At 40.1% G+C, this 25,428-nt stretch overlaps 1 protein-coding gene across 1 annotated transcript in view; it reads left to right on the top strand.

Annotated features, from left to right (window-relative positions):
* ALG14 (ALG14, UDP-N-acetylglucosaminyltransferase subunit) overlaps positions 1–25,428 on the top strand; it is a 187,482-nt gene that overhangs the window by 161,275 nt on the left and 779 nt on the right. The gene's annotated exons all lie outside the window — the stretch shown is intronic.

The raw sequence follows: 25,428 nt of genomic DNA, 5'->3' as shown, positions 1-25,428 counted from the left end.
TATATAATGTGTTGCTTTCAGTCCTTTCCTTCATCTGTTCCAGTGCAGTGTTCATTATACAATCATTCTTACTGTTCTATCCCTTCCCCCGTGCCAATCCTGTTTTATGACACAAATCTTTTATGGTATGTGTCGTTTTATGACTGACGTATTTTACTCAGTATAATGTCTTCCAGACTCATCCATATTGTGTAGGGTTTTCCAGGTTCACTGCTGTTCACTGCTGTATAATATTCCATTGTGTGAGTGCAGCACAATTTTTCTATCCATTCACTTGTTGATTGGCACTTGGGCTGGTTCCATCTCCTTACAATCATGAATAATGCTGCAGTCAACATGGATGTGCACACATCTGTTTACATCATGGCTCTGATTTCTTTAGGGTATAGTCCCAGTAGTGGAATAGCTGGGTCAAATGGTATTTCTATTTCTAACTTTTTGAGAAAGAGCTAGACACCTTCTATAATGGTTGTACCATTTTACATTCTCTCCAGCAGTGAATGAGAGTTCCAGCCTCTCCACATCCTCACAACATTTGTTGTTTGCTACCGTGTTGCACTTTGCTTTTGTTACTGAGGTAAGATGATATCTCATAGTTATTTTGGTTTGCATCTCTCTGATAGCTAGGGATTTTGAACATTTCTTCATGTGTTTGTTTGCATCTGAATGTCGTCTTTGATGAAGTGTCCATTCATATCTTGTGCCCATTTTGTGACTGTGTTGTTTGCCTTTTTCTTCTTGAAGTGCTGGAATATTCTACAAATGTTAGATATGAATCCCTTATCAGTTGTGCCATTGCCAAATATTTTTTCCGTTCTGTGGTTTGCATTTTTAGCTCTGTTGGAGAGGTTTTTTTTATGTGCCTAGGGATTTGATTTTTAGAAGGTGCCATTCATTTATTTTTTAATAGTCAGTACTCTTTATTTATTTATTACCAACATATCACTTTTTAAAATTTTATTTTATTAATTTTAATGAACATTTACTGGGACTATACCCTAAAGAAACCATAACTGCCAACCAGGCAGATATATGCACACTCATGTTTATTGCAGCTTTGTTCACAGTAGCAAAGAGTTGGAAACAACCCAAGTCCCATCAACAAAGGAATGGATAGAGAAGCTGTGGTATATTCACACAATGGAGTACTGTGCTGCATTGAAGAACAAGGAACTCATGCAGTATTATTCAAAATGAGTGACCCTGGAGGACATTATGTTGAGTGAAATATCTCAGTCACAAAAGAACAAATACTGCATAGTGCCACTGTTGTAGAACAGGACTGACATCAGGTTTGGGATGAGACTGAGAAAAATTGGATAAATTACGTATACTACATTGAAACAGATGAGGGAGAGAACAGTTTAAAATCAATATATGATTGGGTAGTATGGTTATAACAAGAGTTCAGAATGAAGGTTGCATAGTGGAGTGTACTTGGGGGTATGGGGGGGGGTTGTATACCAATGAAGAAATTTTCCTTTTACTTTTCAAAGAGAAGAGCAAACTGGGGGGGGGGGTAGCGGTGGTGGGCAGGGAGAAAAATGTAACAATGAATGAATGGAAATCCATTCATTTATTTTTATCTTCTCCTGGTTGAAGGTTGTTTTGTTTTTTTTTTTTATGCTTGGAAATCTGTTCTTGCTATAGATTAGGGCTTCTGAAATAGGTCTATCTTAAAGAGAGTGAAACCAAGTTTCTCCTTAGAGGCTAGAATTTTGAAGCTCCATCTCACATACTTTGGACACGTGGCCAGGAGAGACCAGTCCTCAGAGAGAGACATCAGCATAGGAGAGGAAGACCCTGGATGAGATGGATTGACACAGTGACTGGGGCAATGGGGATTGGTGTGTCAGAATTAGTGGGACTGGCTCAGGAAAGGGCAGAGTTCAGAGCTGCTGTACATAGGATCTCTATGGGTTGCAGGTGACTTGACAACACATAACAACAACAACAACAGAGTAGTTCCTAGTTTTTCTTAGATGAATTTCATAGTTTGGCTTTACTCTTAGATCCCTCACCGATTACCTTGATTTTTGTGTATGATGTGAGGGGTGGGTCTTGCCTCAGTTTTCTGCAGGTGCTTTTCCCATTTTGCCAGCACCTTGTATTAAAGAGGCTGTTCCTTTCTGTCTTCCCACCTTTCCAGTTCCTTCCCTGGATCCTAACCTTATTCTCAAACTTCTGTCAGCCAAGCCTTGTTAAAAACCATTAAGAAGAGGCAAACTTCAAATTCTTAAGATATGACTCCTTTCAGTAATACTTTCAATTGTAAAAAGGGATTAGCACAGAGGAAGGGGTGCCTGGCTGGGCTCCCCAGTTTCTGGCATTCCTCTCCGTTGCTGGGAACCTAAGGCTCATTGAGGGCCACTTTAGAGGAGTGCAGCCACACTGCTTGGCCCAACTGGTTTTGAGCAAGATGAGAGGGAGACTGGCCTTTGTGGACCACCAGCAGTCACATTTCGTTCCTCCCCTTTTTTCTTCCCAGCACACACCAACCTCTTTTGCAGAAATAGAATGTTAATGGGCGGCCTCTCTTTGAGCGCTGATGGCACCCTTATAGTATAAAGCAGACGTTTTCAGGTACTGAACTGTACAAGGTTCCACCCACACAGCTTGCTTAAAATGCATGCTTCTGGACTCTGGCCCAGAGATTCCAATTTCTAAACGAATCTGTATTTCTGGAAAGTATCCTATCCCTTGGTGATTGTGATGTAAGGGCCTCTGTGCCACACTTTAAGAAACCCTGCAACAGAGCATCTTCTGTGGTTTAAATGGAGTCCTCTCAGAACGCAGACTGGATAAACTCAGCACTTTTCCCAAGTTCTCACCCATGTGCCTGCCTTTTGAGTCCATACAGGAGGTGCAACAAATACATTTAACAACACACAGAGAATTGCTGGGGGAGGGAGATGAAAAGATGCGGACAGCTAAGCTTAATGTAAATAAAAACCTTTTAAAAAAAAAACAAAAAAAAACCTCCCACCACTTTTTGGCCAACAGTGACATTGTGCCTTTGCATGTTGCTAGTGTAGTCAGATGCACTATTGCGAGGATTTGAGGAAATGTGTGGTGGACACTTCAAGGCAGGCAGCCTATAAAAGCCTGAGTGCACAGAGAGAAGCACCATCTCTTCTCTGGCAGAGTTCACAGCATTTAGCCCAAGTTTGTCTGGAGTGACTGGAGGGTTAGAAATACCAACACTTTGGATACCACTGTGCAACCAGATCTCTTTTGAGGAACGCCCCTCTCTGTCTTACCATCCTTCCAGTTCCTTCCCTGGATCCTGCCCTTACTCTCAAAATGGTGAATAAAATTGAGGAGGGTCAGGGGGAAAACATCTCTCACCTACTTACACATTCTATCTCCCAATCTATATGTAAACGTACATAATAGAACGAGATATACCAAGTCCTGTCTTTTGTTTCTGTTTCATTGTCTATCTCCATTTCTGTCAAAGCCCTTTCTGCCTCACACACATATATACACAGCTAATATCTCATAAACAAGATTTTTGTGCACACTTTTTACCCAAACTTGAAGAATCCAATAATGCTGTCTAAATATTCTTAAGCCTTTTTTTATCTACTACCAAATAAATAACCTACATATAAAATACCTTAGGAAAGCTGCTGACCAGTTTTCAGTTTGGCAAAGTAGGAATTTAATATGTAGGTACATGTTTTTTAAAAATTGAGGAAAGATAATAGGGGAAAATAACACTTACCTACTGCAGAGAAGGTTTTGACAGAAGTCAAGAGTTACATAATTACCTTTGAATTCAAGCCAGTTCTTCCTGTTTAAAAAGGATACTCCCTTTTCTTTTGAAAATGTTAACTGTTTCCTACTTACTGTGCTAGGAAGCTTTCCATTTTCCTCTGGTGGCATGTTATAGTCTGTCACTGATTTCTCTATTAAAGCTATAAAATACTAATAACAATTACCAGAGTTTAACCTTTCATTAATTGTACATTGTAATACTCTACCCTGGAGTCTTCTTTGCCTTCACACCTATGTCTAACTAAGGCTGAGTCCTGTTGTCAGGTCCAGAACAGTAAGAATGTGAAAGAGTACCCTGGGCTCCTCTTCAGAAAGCTTGGATTTGAGTCTGTCTAACTCACTGACTTGAGAAATGCTGAGAATATTACTCACTTTTGCTTTTCTAACTCCAGGTCTTGGCACATTTCGTTATAATATTTTGCTTTGTCTTCTCAAGTTACTCTTTTAAATCGTCTATTCAGCTTCTTCATTATTTCTTTCCACCGCTTTTGCATCTGTTTTCCAGAGCAAGCTTGAGTCTCTTCTAACATTCATTATGGTTATTGTTTTCTTTCATATCTTTTTAATAACCTTTTGCTTGTATAGTATGTAATGTCTTGTCTTTTATTACACAACTTGCCTGGACTTTGGTCAGTATTGTTCAGTGCATCTGTTATTTTCTTTCAGTAGTTTCTAAATTCAGGTGAAATATATTCAAGTCCATATTTTGACCTTTAAATTTAGTTTTCACTTTCTTTGGTTTTAATTTGGACTTACCTATGAATAATCGATGCTCTGTTCCACCTGGCCTTCTTTTGACTAATGATTTTGAGCATCTCTCCAACATCTCCTTCCATTGATGTAGTCAGTTTGGTTCTGTATATTTTAGCAAGTTAGGTTTATGTGTATAGTCACCATTTATATTTTTTCTAAAAGGTATTTCAAATTAATAAATCATTGATCATCTGAAATTCTATTATGCTTTCTTCGTTTCTATCACCAAGGTGATATTTTCCAATTATTAGTCCTTCATCTTTGTTTCTAACTTTTGAATTTCAATCACTAGTTACCATTAACACTTCATTGCATGTTCAGTCAAAATTTCTGATTGCAGAAAGTCATAGAAAACCCTCAATGTCTTCATTATTTTATTTAGTAGCTGGTGGATAAATTTGGATTATAGTCATATTGGTGGCTTTCCTTTGTATAAATATGGAAATTATCTTATCATTTATACAGAGCTCTGGTGGCTTAGAAAGGAATTTCACTGCCAACCCATAGGTACATGGTTCAAATCCACCAGCTGCTCCACAAGAGAAAGATAGGTCTCATCCATCCAATAGCATATTAGAAAATGTTCTGCTGCTATTCATGTTGTTGTTGATGATGATGATGATTGTCTTCAAGTTGAGCATGGCTCATAGTGACCCTACAAACAAAAGGCTTGAAGCCCCTCTACAACTATCGACATGATATGAGAGTTTGTAGAGTTTCCAGAGGCAAGTTGTTTAGGAAGTGGATAGCACTCTTGCAAGTCATAGTATTTCTATTTTTAAAAGAGGGAAGAAATACACTGTACTTGTATACTGGAGTCCCTGTACCATAAAGAATTGATGGGCATGGAACCATTTCAGGACATGACATATGATCAAGAACTAATGGTACTGAAGAAAGAAGTCCTTGGTGAAAAATAAGATTTCTGAAATTATGGGATAACAGGTAAGGTGTTCCTGATGCAGCCTTGAGTCTTGTCTACTAGGAAATTTAAACAATAGCTATGTGACAACTGACTGGAAGAGAGTATAACTCTGCCCATTCAAAAAAAAAAACAAACCACCCATATCCACTTGGAAGTGGAAATTATCAAACATCATTACTATCACATACAAGTAAAATCTTGCTAAATACTGTTCCAAAAATGACCAGGACACTGTATCAAAAAGTAAGCTCAAGAAAGTCAAGCTAGATTCAGAAGAAACCATGGAACAAGGGGGATATTGCTGATGTCTCTTGACTTTTAGTACAGAATGCCAGAAAGAGGTATCCTCATGTTTTACTTGCCATGCAAAGGCATTCAACTCTGTGGATGAAAATAAAGTATGATAACATTCAGAATAATGGGATTCTCTGAGCAATTAATTATACTCACTCAAAGCCTGTACATAGACCAAGAAGAAGTCATTCAAATAGAACAAGAGAATGCTGCATGCTTTAAAATCAGGAAAAGTTTGCATCGGGGTTGTATCCTTTCACCATTCTTATTCCATGTACTGAGCAAATAAGAACTGCTGGAGTATATGGAAAAGAAGGTGACATTAGGATTAGAGGAAGATTAATCAACAACCTACATTATGTAAATAACATAACCTTGCTTGTGGGAAGTGACGATTACTTAACACACTTGCTGCAGAAGATCAGAGACTTAACTTTCAGTATGAATTATACTTCATCATAAAGAAAACAGAAATCCTCACAAATTGATCTACAGTCACTATCATGAAAAATGGAGAAGAACATTGACTTTGCTAAGAATTTAATATAATTTTACTTGAATCCAACTTGAACACCCAAGGTAGCAATAGTCAAGAGATCAGACAATATATTGCACTGGGCAAATCTGGTGTCATTGACCCCTTGACAGTGCTAAAGAGCAATAATAGGATGTAATTTTTTTTATTGTGATCTTTTTTAATTGTGATTTTAACCAAAGTTTTCAGAAAAGTTAGATTTCTGTTCATTCACTGTTGTACGTTTTCCTCCCAGTTCATTTTGTTTTAAAATATTCATTGTTGTACAGTTTCTTCCCCCTCCCCTTCCCTTCCCTCTCCCCTATAGTCCGCTTTGCAATGCACCTCTTATTCTGGACTGTTGTCACACATATAACCCAAATCATGTGTTCCTTTTAAACAGTTCTTTCTCTCATCTGTCCCAATGCAGTGTTCATAATCTGGCCCCCTCTCTTCCTAGTTTCCCCCCAACACCCTATATCAGTCCTGCTGTATGACAGTGGTGTTATGTCATTTTAAAGACAAAGTTGTGCCTGGCCTACACCATTATATTTTCAACTGCTTCATACATATGTGAAAGTTGAACAATGAATAAAGAAGACTGACAAATTTATGTTTCTGGATTACAGCATTGGTGAAGGACCTTGGATATACCACAGATTTCAAAAAACACAAATAAAACCCTCTTGGGAGAAGTTCAGACTGACTGCTACTGAGGGTGGTGAGACTTTCATCTCATCTCCTTTGGGCGTGTTATTGGAAGGGATAGTTCCCTGGAAAAGGGTATCATACTTGGAAAAGTAGAGGATCAGCAACACTAAAGACCCTCAAGAATTAGATTGACACACTGACTTCATGAGTGGGCTTGTGAGGATGACTGAGGCTCAGGCAGGGCTTGGTTCTGCTGTGTATAGCATTACTATGCATTGGAGGGGCTTTCATGGTACCTGGCAAAAGCAATAGACCACTAACTAGCTGTGTGGCCTGAGACTGTAGTTATTTGCTATTAAGTGGATTCTGACTCATAGTAACTCTATGGGACAGAGTAGAAAGGCAGTTAGGGCTTCCAAGGTGGAATCTTTATGGAATCAAAGTGCCACATCTTTCTCCCTTGGAGCTGCTGGTGGGTTCCACCTGTGACTTTTAAGTTAATAGCCAGACTGCTCCACTAGAGTTCCTTCCAGATAAATCATTTACTCAGTTGTTTTGTTGATCTTCTTACTGAAAAAAAGTGAAGAGAGCAACACCAATCCAAGAGCGTTGTGAGGTTTAAATAAGGCATTTCTAGAAAATGACATGCATAGACTGTGTGACTAGTGAATAATATTTAGCTAATAAATGTGAGCTGAAAAGAGGACTTGTTCTAAGTGACCTTCTGAGGTCCAGAACTTTCTGAGGTCCTGTCCAGTTTTATCAATCTGTGATTCTGGGAGAGACAAATAATGTAGATTGTGAGGGGAAAGGGGAAAAGGCAAGAAATACTCAATCACTAGGGTTCAAAGACCTCCAGGAAAACGTTTCAGAGAATCCAAAGTACAATGTAGACCAAAATAAACGCAAAGAGGTCAGGAAATGGTCCCCTTGGTCATTTAGTTCTGAGAACAAGAAAACTAAGATTCTGTTTCCTCATCTGAAAGCAGGCACAGTCAGGAAGCTTAAGGAAACAATGTGTGTTAGCCTGACAGTATGCTGCAGTGAGTACGAAAAGCAGGTATGGCTTTACCATTTAGATAAATAAGAAAACCAAGTTTTCTTGTTATCTTTTGGTTGTTGCTAATGATAGAGCAGAATGGACACTGACAACTCCTGAGCACATTTGCCCATTTTCTGTACCTGCAGTCATGGAATTAGCCTTGGATCTATGGGTTGAAAGCACAGTTGAGTGGCTTGCATTGTGGGATAGAGGAAGCACTGAATCCTGATGTCTGGGCACACAGATGCCTCTTACCACAGTATCTAAACTATTTTTTAGCTACTGCCACTCCCATATCTGAGCCTCCAGCTAATTGTGAGATGATCGCAAGAAGGCTAAGAAGTCTAGTTTCGCTTGGGACGGCAAAAGAGCAAATTCATATTTGACATTAATGAGACTTGCTCTTTAGGTCCTCATATGGCCACAGAGTGAAAAATACACAACAAGGACACCACAAATCCAAATCCAAGAGAGCTTTTTGTCATCTTCCATCTGCAGAAATCCAGACAATCTGCTCTTGGTGGCCTGACTCCTACCATTTATGACTCTAAGACATAGTTGGAGTTGAACAGGTATGATAACAGTGATGCTTGGACCATAAAGAAACCAAAATGGATGGTTGGGTCAGTCTTACCAGTATCCTATGAAGAGTAGGATAAATCATCCCAGGTCGGTGTCATACCTGTCAGAGAGTAACAGTCTTTGAGGACAAGACTGGCACAACACACATAGTCTCTGTGTCATACGACTTTGGCCTGTGTATCACATAGTCTCCTTAGGAATTTGAAGAATGTCACAAGCATACTACTTTACCTTTGGATAGATTATAATAAGGGCTTCCATTCATTGAATTTTTACCCTTAGCCAAACACTGTGTTAATGCTCTTTCCACATTATCTTATTTAACCCTAACAGCGACACATTAAGTTTTACACGGAACACTTGATTGTGCTTATGCAAGACCTCTATTTGCACCAGGAAGAAGTCTTCAGAACAGAGCAGGGAAACACTACATGGTTCAAAATCAAGAAGGGAGTGTGTCAGGGATGTGTCTGTCTCCATACCTTTCCAATAGGTATGCAGAAAATACCATTCAGGAAGCTGGGCTTTATGAGGAGGAGTCTGGCATTGGAATTGGAGGAAGACTCATCAACAGCCTATGTTAAGTAGATGTCACAACCAGGCTTGCTGAAACTGAAGAAGACTTAAAGTGCTTGGAATTGAAGCTCAACATCAAGAAGACACAGATTCTCACCACTGGGCCAGTTGGCGGCACCATGACAGATGGTCAAGAGACTGAGGTTGTTAACAATTACAGCTTGCTCGGTTCCACAATCAACACTCTTAACACCAGCAGTCAGGAATTCAAAAGACAAATTGTATTGGGAAAATCTACTGTCAGGGATCTCTTCAGAGTACTAAAAACGATGTCAGTCTAGAGACTAAGGTGTTCCTGATCCAGGCCATGGTCTTCACAATTACTATGTGATTAAGGATGACAAAAAAAGAATCTATGCCTTTGAATTGTGGTGCTGGAGAAGAGTCTTAAATATACCATGAACTGCCAAGAAAACAAATAGGTCTATTTTGGGAGGATAAAAACAAGTTTTTCCTTGGAGACAAGGATTTTGAAGTTCTGTCTCACATACTTTGGGCATGTGGCCAGGAGAGACAAGCCCTTAAAGGACATCATTGTTGGGAGGGTTGAGGGAAAGCACAGAAGAACCCAGATGAGATAGATTGATACAGTCACTGGGGCAGTGGGCGTTGGTGTGTTGGAGTCAGTGAGACCAGTTCAGGACAGGGCAGGCTTCAGAGCTGCTGTACATATGGTCACTATGAGTCTCAGGAGATTCTACAGCACGTAACAACAGTTTTCCATGTCACGTTTCTTTCAGTTTGGATCACCATTACCCTACTTCTAACTTTCTCTACCTCACCACTCCAGATTCACTTAGAGGAGAAAGACTGACTTTCCACTTCCTGCTAAGGTTCATTAGGATCAATCTCATTTTGCCATATATCTTTATCTGCATTATTCTTCAAAAGAGGCTCAATAAGATATAGCTTCGCCTAGATATTATAATTCTCTCAAGCTGTAATTTCTTTTAAGCGCCCACCCATCCCAGCCCCAAATTCTTCTATTGATCCTGATAACTCATACATCAGTTTACAAAACTGACATAATCTTTTCTCCTGCTTACATTAGTATATATCTGATTCCACCCAGAGAACACTCTTTCCTTAATACCCTCACAAGTTGTAGCTGATTTGTCTCCCACATACCACATGGCAGTGGCTCTGAAAGTGGGGAAAATTGTTTTCTTTATTCTTTATTACCTACTTTCCTCCTCTCTAAAACATTTCCTTTCCCTTGAAATAATGCTACTACAGTCACTACCTCTGTACAATTATTTACCGACTTTAAATCTTTTTCCATCTTTAAATCTTTTTCCTATCTTGTTCTCAATTGGCAGTCCACCTTTTATGCAATCTATCAATCTCCCGCATGTTACTTCCTCTTTGTTATTTTTCTAGGTGTCATGGAGTCCCTCTTCTGCTCACAGAGCCACGTGGCGCAGACTTGAATGGCTTACACAGGATTTTTTAGATGTTAATTGTTATGAGAGCAGACCACCCGTTCTTTCACCCACTGTGCCTCTAGGTGGGGTCAACACACCTTTTGGTTAATAATAGCTTAGAACTTAAACATTGGGCCATCAGGGCTTCTTATGTTCTCTTTACCTGGGCCAAACTTCATGGTTCATTGTTAAAATCAACTCCCTTCCTCAGAAGTCTTAAACTCTCCTCATCTATTCCAATGCAGTGTTCCTTATCTATCCACTCTTTTCCTATTTTCCCCCAGACGCCCTATGTCAGTCCTATTTTCTAACAGCAGTCTTATGTAGCATTTGACCTTCTGTGACTGAGATATTTCACTAAGCATAATGTCTTCCAGGCTCACCCATGTTGCATAATATTTTGTGAAGTCATTGTTTTTCATTGCTGCCTAATGTTGCATTGTGTGAATGTACCATAGTTTTTCTGTCTATTCATTTGTTGACTGTCTGAAAGGAATTTATGATTAGACGTTATATGTATGACAACAGTATGGAACAAGAGATGAATTGTAAAGTGAACTGGGGGAAGAGGAGGGAAGAACATATGCAATAATGAATCAATTAAAAAATGAACTAAAAAAATAAGCAATAAATTGCATGGGGGAAAGAAAAAAAATTCTTACTCTCTCCTATTCTCCCATAATCATTTTTGGGTGTCAGATCTCAACTCTGGTTAAAGTCATCTCATTATCTATTGTATGCTTGCATCTCAGCAACCTCATAGCTGGGGAAACCATCTATACACTCATCTTGCTTTCCTCGAATTTATACCCACAAACTGAAGAAGACCTCAGCACTGGTCCCTCGTCTCACTCTCAATAACTATTTTATGCCTTTTCTAATCCAATTTCTCAGGCCAGGGTAATGAGCTTCATTCCTGTTTTACTGAGAAAATAGCATTGTAAGGGAATTCCTTTATTCTTTACTTCCAAATTTACTTGCCTACTTTTATTGGGATCTGTAATAATCTCTGTCTTCTTTCCAGCTACCCTCTCCTCCACGCTTATCATCTGTCACTAAAGTAAAGACCGATTTACTGCATCTTCTCCACTCCTTTGGCCCTCAGCGGTCTACGCTCCACACAATGCCCAGACCAATCCTTCGAAGACCAAGTTAACTTGTGTTGGTTGCCTGTTCTCAATCTTTGAGAGTATTATCATCTATCATACTTAGAATAGATGATAATGTCTGTACAATAGCCTGAATGCCCTGATATCCAGCCTCCTGATGGTCTATGTAAATGTACAGTGAGCAGAAATGACTATAGGAAATATCAGTGATGGAGCTATCAGCTGCTTGGAGAGCTTAGCAACTAGGCAAGATTCTACTGGACCAAATCTTACTATCAGATAAATTAGGGACAGTTTCTTCAAGTCATCACCAAGCAAACTGCAAGAAGTAACTGTATACTTTGAGAAGACAACACAAGTTCAGTTCTTTAAAATATTAACAGTTAATCACTTTTATATAGTTTAAAGGATAAAGGACAGTGTGTCTCCAGGATAAAGTGCATTGCTATCAAGTTGGGCCCATCTCAGCTGACCTGTCAGCAGGTTTCTGATGCTGTAAACCGTACAGGAGGAGACCTCTCATCTTTATTCTGAGAAGTGAGGGGAGGATTTGAACTACTGGTGATGCAAGGCTTTTTGGGTTAGCAAGACAGCTCTCTAGGTAATTCACCGCCAGATCTCCCCTCCTAGAAAGAGAAATAGGAAATAGGGAAGTTTCTGGGTGAACTATGGTACATTTATGCAATGGAGTGACAAGATAACTATGTAAAACTATGGAAAAGGATGCAGCCATATACATGTCAGGGTAGAATTCAGAAGGCTGTAAATGTGATGATGACAAGTCTGAAAATTCTTTTAGCAGTAGAATTGTGGAAGACCTTGAGGTTCATAAATAGTTGGCAATTCAAGTGTTGAGGATTTATTTGGTTATTTCACCCTGGTCTTTATGTTTCTGATTAACTGTTAACTGCTTCGATGGTTAAATATACATAAAAGAGAAGAAATACTGTGTGCCAGAATGTGAGCCAAAGGAATACGTCATCCCCATCTGCCGTGCATCCTTTCCCTTACCGCTGTCCACCACCACTGGACCTGCTCAGCCAGCACTGCCTTCCCACAGGCTTTCACCACCACCCCCCGTCCCTGTGCCGGTCCCCCCAGCCCCGAGTGCATCCTCTATGTGTAGAAACCACCTGCCCACCAACCGCCTTTCCAGCCTGGCTCATTTGACTGCTCTCAGGTGCTTCCCTCCCCAGTGTTCTGAGACCCTCCTCTCCTGAATGTGATCTTCCCTGTGTTCTCTCCATTCCCTGGAACACCCATCTCTTTGCTGCCTGTTTCTCACCCCTGCTTACCCTGTCTGCTTCCCAGTGCTCATCCCCCATGCCCTCAGCCCCGCCGAAGGAAGTCCCGTGACTTCTGACGTGATTCCTTCCTTCCCTAACTCTGCATTGGCTGCCCTGGAAACCTCTGTTCTTCCTGTACCGGTGGGGTTATTGGTAGCAAATATAGAAATCCAATCTGACTGATGGAAGCAGAAAGAGAATGTAGTGAAAAGATCTAATGAGGGGGTCACAGAATCAATGGGAAATCTCGAGGAATCTAGGGAGGTGAACAGAATTCTCCACAGGGCTGGTGGGATGGGGAGACAGGGCTGTCGCCACCACCAGACAGCAGGCACTGAAGTGGTTACTGCTAGCACTGAGTGTGGCTGTATTTGCCCCTCAGACAGAGCCTCCAGCTCTGCTTCTCTAGCTCCTTGTCAGTTCTAGTCAGTGTCACTGCAGCGGGGGCCTGGAACGGGGTCTCCATGTCTGTGAGATGGGCTCTGACTGCTCCCACAACTCATTCAGCAAAAATCACTAAAGCCTTGCAGCCCAGAAACAAAAAACCACCTGGCCCAGCCTCGGTCAGTGACAGTTGTTTTATTAAACTTTCCACAATTTCCTTAAATCCTTGAAGCTGTTCTTTTAACCTGGGTCTCAACGAGAATTCTGGAACACAGTTCAGAATTACAGCCTTAGGGGACACAGATTAATATATAAAAGCATTTCTCATGATGTGATTTAAAATAGCAGAAAGTAGGAAGGAAGGAGAGAGGAAAGAAGGAAGTAGGAGGGAGGGAAAGGTTGGGTAAGCCTAAATGTCTAACAATAAGAATGGTTGAATGATTTTTGAGCTAGCCATAGGATTAAATTTCATATAAGTAAATAATACCATGGATTATTTTTAAAAACATTATTTTAAAGACACATGAAAATATAACTGCAAAGAACTTAGATAGAATTTCTCATAGTTGTGTGTAAATATGAATCTGTTGTTGTTGTTAAGTACCGTCAAGTTGTTTTTGACTTCTATTGACGCTGTACACAACAGCTCTGAAGCCTTCCCTATCCTAAGCTAGTCTGACTCTGACACACCAACCTCCATTACCCCAGTTACTGTGGAAATCCATCTCATCCAGATCTCCCTCTCTTGTACTGTTCCTCCACCTTTCTGAGCATGATGTCTTTCTCAAAGGACTGGTCCCTCCTGCCCACATGCCCACAGTATGTGAGACAGACCTTCAAAATCCTTGTCTCCAAAGAGCAGCCTGGTTTCACCCTCTCCAAGACAAACCTGTTTGTTTTCTTGGCAGTCGTGGTATGTTCAATATTCTTCTCCAGCACCACAACTCAAAGACATCGATTCTTCTTCTCTCCTCTTTAGTCACTGTCCAGCTCTCTGATGAATAGCAACCAATTGCGAAGACCATGGCCTCAATCAGGTACACCTTAGTCTCTACACTGATGCTGTTGCTCTTTTAGCACTTTGGAGAGGTCTCTGACAGCACACTTCCCCATTGCAATTTGTCTTTTAACTTCCTGGCTGCTGGTGCCAAGAATATTGATTGTTACAGCAATCTGAAAATACTGGGTACTTTTTCAATCAAGTTAAAATTGTTAACAATCATGGTGCTGCCAATTGGCCCTGTGGTGAGAATCTTTGTCTTCTTGATGTTGAGCTTTAGTCCGTATTGAAGGCTTCAGTCCTTGACCTACTGCAGCAAGTGCCTCAGGTCCTCCTCAGTTTCAGCAAGTAAGGTTGTGTCATCTGCATAACGCAGGTTGATGATGAATCTTCCTTCAATCCTGATGCCACATTCATGAAAATATGGATGTATTTTGCATTAAAATATAAATGTTTATCACTTAGTTGCTCACTTATTGCCTTGAAGTCAGAACTGACTTATAAAAGATCCTCCAAAGGCTTTTCAGAGGCTCTAAAATTGTAGAAGATAGCCCATCTTTCTCCCAGGTAGCAACCAGTGAACTCGAACCACTTTCTTTTGAGTTGGGAGAACAACTCATTACCTACTTGGCTACCAAAACTCCAGACATATCTAAATGTATATGTTGTTGTTGTTGTTGTTGTTGATTGCCATCAAGTCAAGCACAATTCATAGCAACCCTATGACTATCATCGTTTCTCTAAGTTCATAGAGTTTCCAGAGGCATGTTGTTTAGAAAGTGGATGCCACTCCTGCTTCCAAACCTGTCTGAAACTGGGAGCTCCACCAAACACTGTCCACCATGAGTAACGTTATGGCATTTGACACCCCAATGGCACAAGGTTCAGCATTACAGCAACCCCAGGTTACCTCAGCACAACACATATGAAGACATAAATATAACCAAATATACCAAAATATAGTAAGATTTAAAGGGTTGCTTTATAACTCTGTTGTATTTTTCACAAGGATTTTTCTTTTAGAAATTTTTTCCTTAGGAAGTTAAAATTCTTCTTAGAAATTTTATTTTGAGAATTTTCTTCTGTTAGCACTGGTGATCTAGTGATAAGGAGTTGAGCTGCCAACCCAAAGTCAAATAGTTCAAATCCACCAGCTGCTCCACGGAAAAAAGATGAGTCGTCACCTCCTGTGCAGTTTACCACCTGCGGATACCCGCTGAAGGGTCAGCTGTGGATCAATTCCAACTTGAACATCCATAACAAGAGTCCTCTTTAGCTCTCCAAGCATAGCGTCCCTTCTTCACAGCCTGTTCTTTCTTTGGCCTCTGTATTAGTTCACCGATCCCTAAAATAGCCATCTCTGAAGTTTCCATTACTCTTCTCTTAGCCAAACCTTACCATCTCTTCTCTATCTTTGTACCTTTACTGGCTGCAAAAAAAAAAAAAAAATTTCTGATCACCTCATTGTGTTTAATATGCTTATAGGCAAAGGCTAAGCCAGATTCCTCCTCTGGAATCATTCTTAAAGCACTTTACATGACTTTACTTCCCTTTCAGCCTTACTACCAGGCTCTTCTTTCTGTGTCTCTTGTCGTTCTCATACCTCACTGTTTTCTCCCTTCATCATCCCTCCATTTACCTGCCTGCAGAGTAGAACCAGTATCCAGCATTGCAGAAGTGTTGCTTTTGGTAGAGAGTATGGGCTCCAGTATTGTGGCCCTGGGATCTCAATTAAACACTTCCTGCAGCTGTGTCTGTGGTTCATGAACTCTCTCCAGCCTCCGCAGACAGGAGGCTGTCCGGGTTGCAGGCCGGTGCCTCAGAGCTGGGCTCTGCTTTTCGGTTCTAATTGAAGCCTTAGCTGTACACTCCATCTGGCTTTCAGTATCACCTCCACAGACTCTCTTTTGGCTTGCCCGCAACTTCGTGGTCTGTGACCTATAAACCGATCCAGCACCCCAAAGTGTTGAACTCCGTTCCATATGTTGATTTCCTATCAGTCTGGGAGTGAAGCACGAACTAGTCAAGATACATATGTCTTTTCATCATACAGATGTTAGGTTTCAGCCAGCAGGACCTGACCTGTGGTAACCCCAGTGTACAGAATAACAATCCTATTGTAGCTGTTCCTGATCCTTGATCTGCCTCATCTACACTCACGACTTCATATTTATATTAGGCCTGACCTATGTGTGTTTTCTAGACCTATAACTTATACTGCCTTCAGTCCATCTTGGGTTTCCTGCTCTCCGGAGAAGGTTATTTATTGATTTGTTAATCCATTCAGCAGATGCATACTGAACACTTACTGGTTGGCACTGACGATGGTCTGAGGCTAGTCAGGGAGCTAGACAAAATAAAAAGCTGTGTCAGTTAGAATGCTTTTTATTGCTAGTGACAGGAATCCTGATTCAAACTGGCGTAAGTAAAAGAAGAATGTATTTCCTCACATACCTGGCAAGTCTGGGGATAGATCTGGTTACCTTCAGGCACAGCTGGATGCCTAGGCTAATATGTTGCCTTCAGAACCTGGCCTGTCTTTGTGTCTCAGCTCTGCTGTTCTTTGTGATGAGTTTGTTCTTAAACTTTCTGCATGATGGCAAGAAAGATGGTAACAATGCCCGATTCACATCTTTGTAAGTCTTCTGAGAACAGGAGAGAGAGAGAGAGAGCGCAGTTCCAGCAAATGTCCCATTGTAAAAAAAAAAAAAGTCTAATTATGTCTTGTGATTTCTCACTGAACCAGTGACATTTGTAGGGAACTTCAAAGGCAGCATAACTCTGATGGTTTGAGTCTACCAGTGGCTCCATTGAAGAAAGATGGGCAGTCTTCTTCCATGTGTTTTATAGCCTCAAAAAACTCACTGCAGGGGCAGCTGTAAGTTGGTTCTGACTTGATGGCAGTGAGTTTGAATATGAGTTTGAGTGGTCAGGTAGGAGTTGTATGTCCTCTCCTTATATCTAGGTGTAGAGCCCCTCCTACGCATAGACTAATAGTAGGAAACAATATATGATTCTCACCACAATTGGCAGCATCATGATAGACAGAGAAGAGATTAGGGTTGTTAACAATTTCAGCTTGCTCAGCTTCACAATCAAAACTCTTGAAACTAACAATGGGGAAATCTGCTGTCAGATACCTCTCCAAAGTGCTAATGAGCAATGATATCAGTCTAGAGACTAAGGTGCACCTGATTCAGATAATCTTTGCAGTCACATGCTATGCATCAGAGAGTTGGATAACAGAAGAACTGATGCCTCTGAATTGGTGCTGGAGAAGAGTCTTGAACATCCCATGGGCTGTCAAGAGAACAAACAGATCTGTCTTAGAAAGGATGTAACCAAGTTTCTCCTTGGAGGCAAGGATTTTGAAGCTCTGTCTCCCATACTTTGGACATGTTTCCATGAGGGACCAGTCCTTGTTGAAGGACATCATGCTTGGAAGGGTAGAGGTACAGTGCAGGAGAGGAAGACCCTGGATCAGATACATTGACACAGTAACTGGAATAATAGGAAGAGGTGCAGCAGAGACAGTGACACTTGTTCAGGATACAATGGGATTCACACCTATTATTGTACATAGGGTCACTATTAGTTGCAGACAACTTGATGGCACATAACAACAACAACAATAGGAAAAGGTAAATTGATGTTGTTGTTGTTATGTGCTGATGAGTCAACCATGACTCATAACAAACCTATGAGCAACAGATCAGAACCTTCCCCTATCTTATGCCATCCTCATCGTCTTATATATACTTGAGCCCATTATTACAGTCACTGTGTCAATCTGTCTTGTTGAGAGTCTTCCTCTCTTTCACTGACCCTCCACTTTCCCCAGCCTGATATCTTTTTCCAAGGACTTGCACCTCCTAACAACATACCCAAAATAGATGGGACAAAATTTCACCATCTTTGTCTCTAAGGAGAACCTTTGTTGTACCTCCTCCAAGACAGATTTGTTTGTTCTTTTAGCTGTCAGTGGGATATTCAGTATTCTTCTCTAACACCTCAATTCAGGGTCATCTAGCAACAACAGCAGCTACCAAGAGTGTGAATTGTGAATCCAAGTAAAATTAAATCATAGACAACTTCAGTTTTTCTCCATCTGTTATGATGGTGCTTAGTGGTTCAGTGCTGAGGAATTTATATATATATATATTTAAATGTAATCCACATTCAACACAGTAGTCTTTGATCTTCTTCAGCTGCAGTTCTGGACAAACTCACTAACCTATTCCAAGAAATTTGGAAGACAGTTACCTAGCCAACTGACTAAAAGAGGAACATTTTGTTCCCCCAAAAAAATTATCCCACAGAATATGGAAATTGTGAAATAACATCATTAATATCACATGCCAGTAAAATCTTGCTGAAAATTATTTTTAAATGATCTTACCAAAAAAAAAGGTGATCCAACAGAATGTAGCAATTATAGAACAATAGCATTAATATCACATGTAAGCAAAATCCTGCTGAGGATTCCCCAAAAGCAGTTACAACAGTGCACCAATAAAGAATTGTCAGAAATGTAAGCTGGACTTAGAAGAGGCCATGACACTGGGATATCATTGCTGATATCAGATGGATCTTGGCTGAAATCAGAGAGTACCAGAAAGATGTCTATTTGCGTTTCATCTACTATACAAAAGGATTTGACTATGCGGATCACGACAATTTATAGCTAACATTGAAAAGAATGAGAATCCCCAGACCCTTAATGTGGTCATGCAAAACTTAAACTTTGAGCAAGAAGCTGTTGTCTGAACAGAGCAAGGAAACACTGCATGGTTCAAAATCAAGATAGGAGTGTCTCAGGAATGTATCCTTTCTCCAAACCTTTTTTTCCCATCTATGTGCAGAACAGATTATTCAAGAAGTTAGACATTACAAAGAAGAGTAAGTTATCAGGGTCATATGAAGACTCATCAACAATCTGGATTATGCAGATTATACAACCCTGCTTAGTGAAAGTGAGGAAGTACTTGCTGTTGTACAAAGAGTACAGCTTTCAATATGGATTGCATATCAGGATCAAGAAAACAAAAATACTCAACAGTGGACCAATAGGCAGCATCATAATAGATGGAGAAAGGATTTAAGTTGTTAACAGTTTCCTCTTACTTGGATTCAGCATCAGCTCTCTTGGCACCAGCAGTCAGGAAATCAAAAGATTAGTTATATTATGAAAATCTACTGACAGAGACCTCTCCAGAGTGCTGAAGAGTAACAGTGTCAGCCTAAAGACTAAGGTGCATCTGATCTAAGCCATGGACTTTTCAATTGCTTGCTATGCATCTGAAAGCTGAAAAGTAACTAAGAATGACAGAAGAAGAATCAATGCCTTTGAGTTATGTTCCTGGAGAAAATTATTGAGTATCTTACAGACTGTGAAGAAAACAAACAGGACTTCTAGAGAAAGTGAAGCCAAGGTGCTCCTTGCGGATGGTGAAACTCAGTCTCACTTTCTTTGGGCTTATTGTCAGGAAGGGTCAGTCACTGGAGAGGAACCTCATGCTAGGAAAGAAGGAAGATCAACACAAGAGAGGAGGAATATTCGAGATGGCATTGACACAGTGACTGCAGCAGTGGAGTCAAATGTGTCAGAGAGGATGAGGCTGGCTCAGGATAGGGCCAAGTTCAGAGCCGTGGGTCACTGCTATGACTCATAGTCGACTCAATGGCACATAGCAGCAATGTACTGTTTACAGCACGGAGTGGGCATTTTTTATTAAGGGAAAACATCTGCTTTGTGATTTTCTGATCTAACACCATAAACCTACCCAGAGTTCTGGCTCTGACTATCCTATCTCACTTAAATAACAGTAGTTTTTCTTTGCATAGATTTTCCCTGTGTTTAGCTAGCCTTGCTTTTCTACTTTTTTAATCCTTGTGTAATGGGTTTATAGTCTAATTGTACATAGGATGTTATAAAAAGGTTCTTCACTATCTAGGGATCCAATGTGATGGTGGTGGTGGTGTTATGTGCAGTCAAGTCACCTGTGACTCATAGTGACCCTATGTACCACAGCTTTGAACCTTGCTTCATCCTGAACCTGTCTCACTGATTCCAACACACCAAAGTCCATTACCCCAGCTACTGTGTCAATCCATCTCATCTGGGGTCTTCCTCTCCTGCACTGTCCTTCCACCCTTCCGAGCCTGATGTCCTTCTCCAAGGATCTGTGAATCCCCCTTGGGCATGAGCCCAAAGTATGTGAGACAGAACTTCAAAATCTTTGCCTCCAAAGAGAAACTTGGTTTCACCACCCAAGACAGACCTGTTTGTACTCTTGGTGGCCCATGTGATATTCAAGACTCTCCTCCAGCACCATAACACAAAGGCATCAATTCTTCTTCTGTCATCCTTAGTCATTGTCCAGCTCTCTGAAGCATAACAAGTAATTGTGAAGACCATGGCCTGGATCAGGTGCACCTTACTCTAAATTTAGACTGACATCATTCTTCTCCATACTCTGGAGAGTTTCCTGACCACAGATTTTTTCCAGTGCAATTAGTCTTCTGATTTCCTGACTGTTGGTGCCAAGAGAATTGATGGTGGTGCTGAGAAAGTTGTTAACAACCTCAATCTCTTCTTCAACTGGTGTTACCAATTGGCCTAGTGATGAGAATCTTTGTCTTCTTGATGTTGAACTTCAATCCATATTGAAGACTACAGTCCTTGACTTTCTGCAGCAAGTGCTTCAGGTTTTCCTCAGTTTCAGCAAGCAATGTTGTGTCATCTGCATAATATAGGTTTTTGATGAGTCTTCCTCTAATCTTGATGCCACATTCTTCCTCATAAAACCCAGCTTCCTGAATGATCTGTTCTGCATAGAGATTGAATGGACTCAGGCTATATCCCTGACTCACTTCTTACCTGATTTTGAACCATGCAGTGTTTCTTTGCTCTGTTCTGACCACTGCTTCCTGGTTTAAGTTTCAGATATGCACAATCAAGTGTTCTGGGCTTCCCATTCTTCCCAGAGTTATCCACAGTTTGTTGTGATCCACAAAGTTAAATGCTTTTGCATAGTCAACGAAAGAAACACAGATAGACATTCCTCTGGTATCTTCTGCCATGATCCACATTGGCGATAATGTCTCTAGTGTCAAGACCTCTTCTAAACCCAGCTTGTATTTCTGGTAGTTCTCTATCGATATACTGTTCCAGTCACTTTTCAGTAATCTTCAGCAAGGTGTTTGCATGTGACATTAGTGATATTATTCAGTAATTTACACACTCTGTTGGGTCACCTTTTTTGGAATGGGAATAAATATGGATCTCTTCCAGTCAGTTGGCCAGGTGGCTGTCCTCCAGATTTCTTGGCACAACCTGGTGAGCACGTCCAGGGCAGCATCTGTTTGTTGAAATAAGTCAATTGATATGCCATCAATTTCTGGGGCCTTGAAACAAAAAGTTTCTCATTTCAGTTCTCCTTACCCTCATAGCTTCCAGGGTTGATCTATAGAGCTTAATACTTCTAATAATATCTAATCATCTTTCCTTCTGTAATACAAGTGTCTCTATGGATGACATTGAATAAGGATGACAGAAGAATTGAAGCCGTTAGGTTGTGGTGTTGGAGAAGAGTACTGGATATCCCATGGAATGTCTAAAGAATAAGCAGATAATGTCTTAGAGAAGGTGCAACCAGAGTGCTCCTTAGAGGCAAGGATGGCAGGGTTTCATCTCACATATTTTGGGCATGTTGTCAGAAGGCAATGGGCTAAGTATGTCAGATGTGATGAGGGTGGTACAGGATAAGATTCAGATCTGTTGTTCACTGAGTCACTGCAAGTTGTCCTCAACTTAATGGCATATAGCAATAATATCAGTCTCTGGCATAGTAATAGTGTCAAATGTAAGTAAAATGTACATTTAACAGAGGATAAAAGCTAGATTATAGGAACTTCTTAAAAATTATATCAATATGTAGATCAAAAGACTTTTCTAAAAGTGTAAAAAGAAAACTTATAGATTATAAAAAATATTTGTCAATGATATATCTGATAGTTTATAGAAAATAAAAATCTCACTAAAAAAAAAAAAAGAGTTTCCAATATGGGCAGAAGATAGAAACATTTAACCAAAACAAGCACTCAGAAGACCAACAACATATGTAAAAATTCTTAAGACCAAGCTATCAGATATGTCCTTATCAGGAATGATAAGCCATCCTTGTAATCCCTGACACACTTGAGCCCGTTGCCACAGACATTATACCAAACCATCTGATTGAGGGTCTTCCTCTCGTTCACTGACCTTTCCAAGTATGATGTTCCTCTCTAAGGAATAGCCTTTCCTAACATGCTCAAAGTATATGAAACAAAGCTTCAACATCCTTACCTCCATGGAATACTCTGGTTTCAATTTCTCTGAGACATATCCCTCTGTTCTCTTGGCAATTCATGGGATATTCAGTACTGTTCTCCAACACTTCAACTCAAAGGCATCAGTTTTTCTGTAATCCTTAATCACTGTCCTACTTTCAGATGCATAGCAAGTAATTGAGGAGACCATGGCTTGATTCAGATACACTTTAGTTTTTAAACTGACATCATTGTTCATTTTTAGTGCTTTGTATAAGATGCATCTTGATTTCCTCACCACTGGTACCAAGGGTATTGCTTGTGGATCCAAATAAGATCAAATCATTGACAACTTTAGTCTTCTCTCCATCTATCACAATGTTGCCTATCTGTCCAGTGCTGAGAATTTTATCTTCTTGATGTTTAAGTGTAATCCATATTGAAAGTTTTAGTCTTTGATCTTCTGCAGCAAGCACTTCAAGCCCTCCACACTTTCACAGAGCAAGATTGTGTTATCTGCATAATGCAAGTTGTTGAGTCATCTTCAGAGCATGACGCCACCTTTTTTGTTGAAAACATCCAGTTTTGCCAGTACGATTTGTTAAAGACAGTGTCTTTTACCCATTTAATGGATTTCATCTCCTTGTCAAGATAAGTGTGGTTTTTCACAACAGCAGTTAATATGAAACTCTTTTTCTGGCATGTATGATCTGACAAGTAGTTTTCATGATTTTTTTTTTTTGCTTTAGATTTTATCTTATTTGTGTACTGTGGACAAGATTTCTCAAAGCAGCACAAATTATCCAAAGATCAGGAAATACACTAATTTGATGGCTCTAGGAGAGAGATTTACTGTGCTTGACCATGCATATAAGACTAGCTTCCCAGCGTTCTTGTGAAACGTTAATAAGATTCTTAGACTTTATTTCCTGAAAGAATTCAGAGCATGCTTGCAAACTAAGACTAAGCTCGAACCAAATTTGACTTGTAGAACTATAGTATCTGTATCTGACAAGGAATGGCATTTAGCCCAGCTTCCCTATTTTCTAGATAACTAAATGAACTGTTGTGAGGGCATGGTGCTGATTATTGCTACTGGTGTTTCTTATGGTGATAGGACGGTTCCGTTTATTTAGAGACATTTTTCCTTCTGTTACACTGCTTCAAGGGTCTATGTAGAAGGTTACAGAAACAACAAATAGAGTGGAAAAGAACAACTTTCCAAAGCCTAAACCAAACCCATTGCCTCTGAGTCTGATTTCGACTCCTAGGTTTCCTGGGCTGTGAACCTTACAGAAGCTGGCTGCCACAGCTTTCTCTCATGGAGCAGTAGTGGTTGGGTTTCAACAGCCAGCCTTTTATTTAGCAAGCAATATATCCAGCAAGATAACCCAAAAATATAACTAAAATTCTTCCCAAAAGACGAATTTACTCAACTCATTCCCATCAAGTCAGAACCTACTTCTTAGCTGGTCCTCCCGCATGTTTCCAAAGGTTTTAAATCTCATAGGAAGAGATTGTCCATCTCTCTCCTGAGGAGCTGGGGGTGAATTCATATCACCAGAGAGGCACAGCTTTTGGGCTAGCAGTGCTACTCCCTACAAACTCTGCCACCAAAAAAAGAGGATATAAATGGAAAGATACAAGAAAGATTAGCTCCTGCATGGAACAGGCAGAGCTCTTTGAATGGGGTTCCAGGTGGTCCTGCTCCAAAGGAAAGAGACCAGATGACCTCTTCAGACCCCTTACTATCCTGACCTTTCCCACTCTGAGGCCCCTGAAATAATGGGATAGTTAAATTGTTTCTGTAGAGACCCTACCAACACTAAGATAGTCTGATGTCTGATAAATTTTGTGGCCTTATATTAGAAAGATCTTTTGACGTTGTAGATCATGCCCGGTAGGCATGTGGAGATAATCACAGACCCTCTTATTTTATGGTTTGTGGCATCAAGAACAGTTTATTGGGGTTTACTAATTTGGTCAACATGGGCATGTGATTAAGACATTTATACAAAGCAGTTTTCTTTCTGAAAGTAATATTTTTTTCTTCATAATTCTGTAAAATAGGCTTCCTCGATGTTCTTCAAATTATTATTATAAATAATTCAAAGAATTATTTGAATTTGCTCAATGAGTTGAAATTTCATTAGTCAACTAAGTTGTTTTTAACCAATTACTTTCTGTAAAAGTTCCAAAACCAAATCAAACTCATTGTTAAATCGATTCTAGCAGATAGATAGTAACCCTGTAGGACAGAGAACTATGCCATAGTTTCCAGGGCTGTAATGTCTATATAGGTTTCCAAGATTGTAAATCTTTATAGAAATAGACTGCCACATCTTTCTAAGATAGACCTACTAGTGTGTTAGAACTACTGAGCTTTTAGTTAACAGCTAAACACTTTAACCAATGCATCACCAGGGCTCCTTGTATGAAAATTAACAGGACTTAAAAAGCATGAAAACTCTTTAGTATTACGCACATAGATTGAAACCCTCTGAGGGAAGATTGCTCTCTCAGCTTTCTTATTTGTTGGATTGAGCCTGCAAAATGCTTCCACATTCCACAAAAAAACATTCTATGTAATTAGTGATTTAAAGACATTTTTCCTAGATCTTACACATTGGTGCATCACCTATTTTTTAAGGTTTGGTTTTGTTGTTGTTATTTTTTTAAATCAACAAGAAGGGAGCTTTGGTGGCCTAGTGACAAGAAGCTGCACTGCAGTCCCAGAGGCTCACACTTCGAATCCACCAGTTGCTCTGCTGGAGAAGGAGGGGCAATCTCCTCCT

This window comes from Elephantulus edwardii, unplaced genomic scaffold (genome assembly GCF_000299155.1).
Source record: "Elephantulus edwardii isolate Elephantulus edwardi_28Jun2011 unplaced genomic scaffold, EleEdw1.0 scaffold00020, whole genome shotgun sequence".
Lineage (NCBI taxonomy): Eukaryota > Metazoa > Chordata > Mammalia > Macroscelidea > Macroscelididae > Elephantulus > Elephantulus edwardii.
Note: the sequence above shows the minus strand (reverse complement) of the source record. Positions and strands in the feature narration are given on the sequence as shown.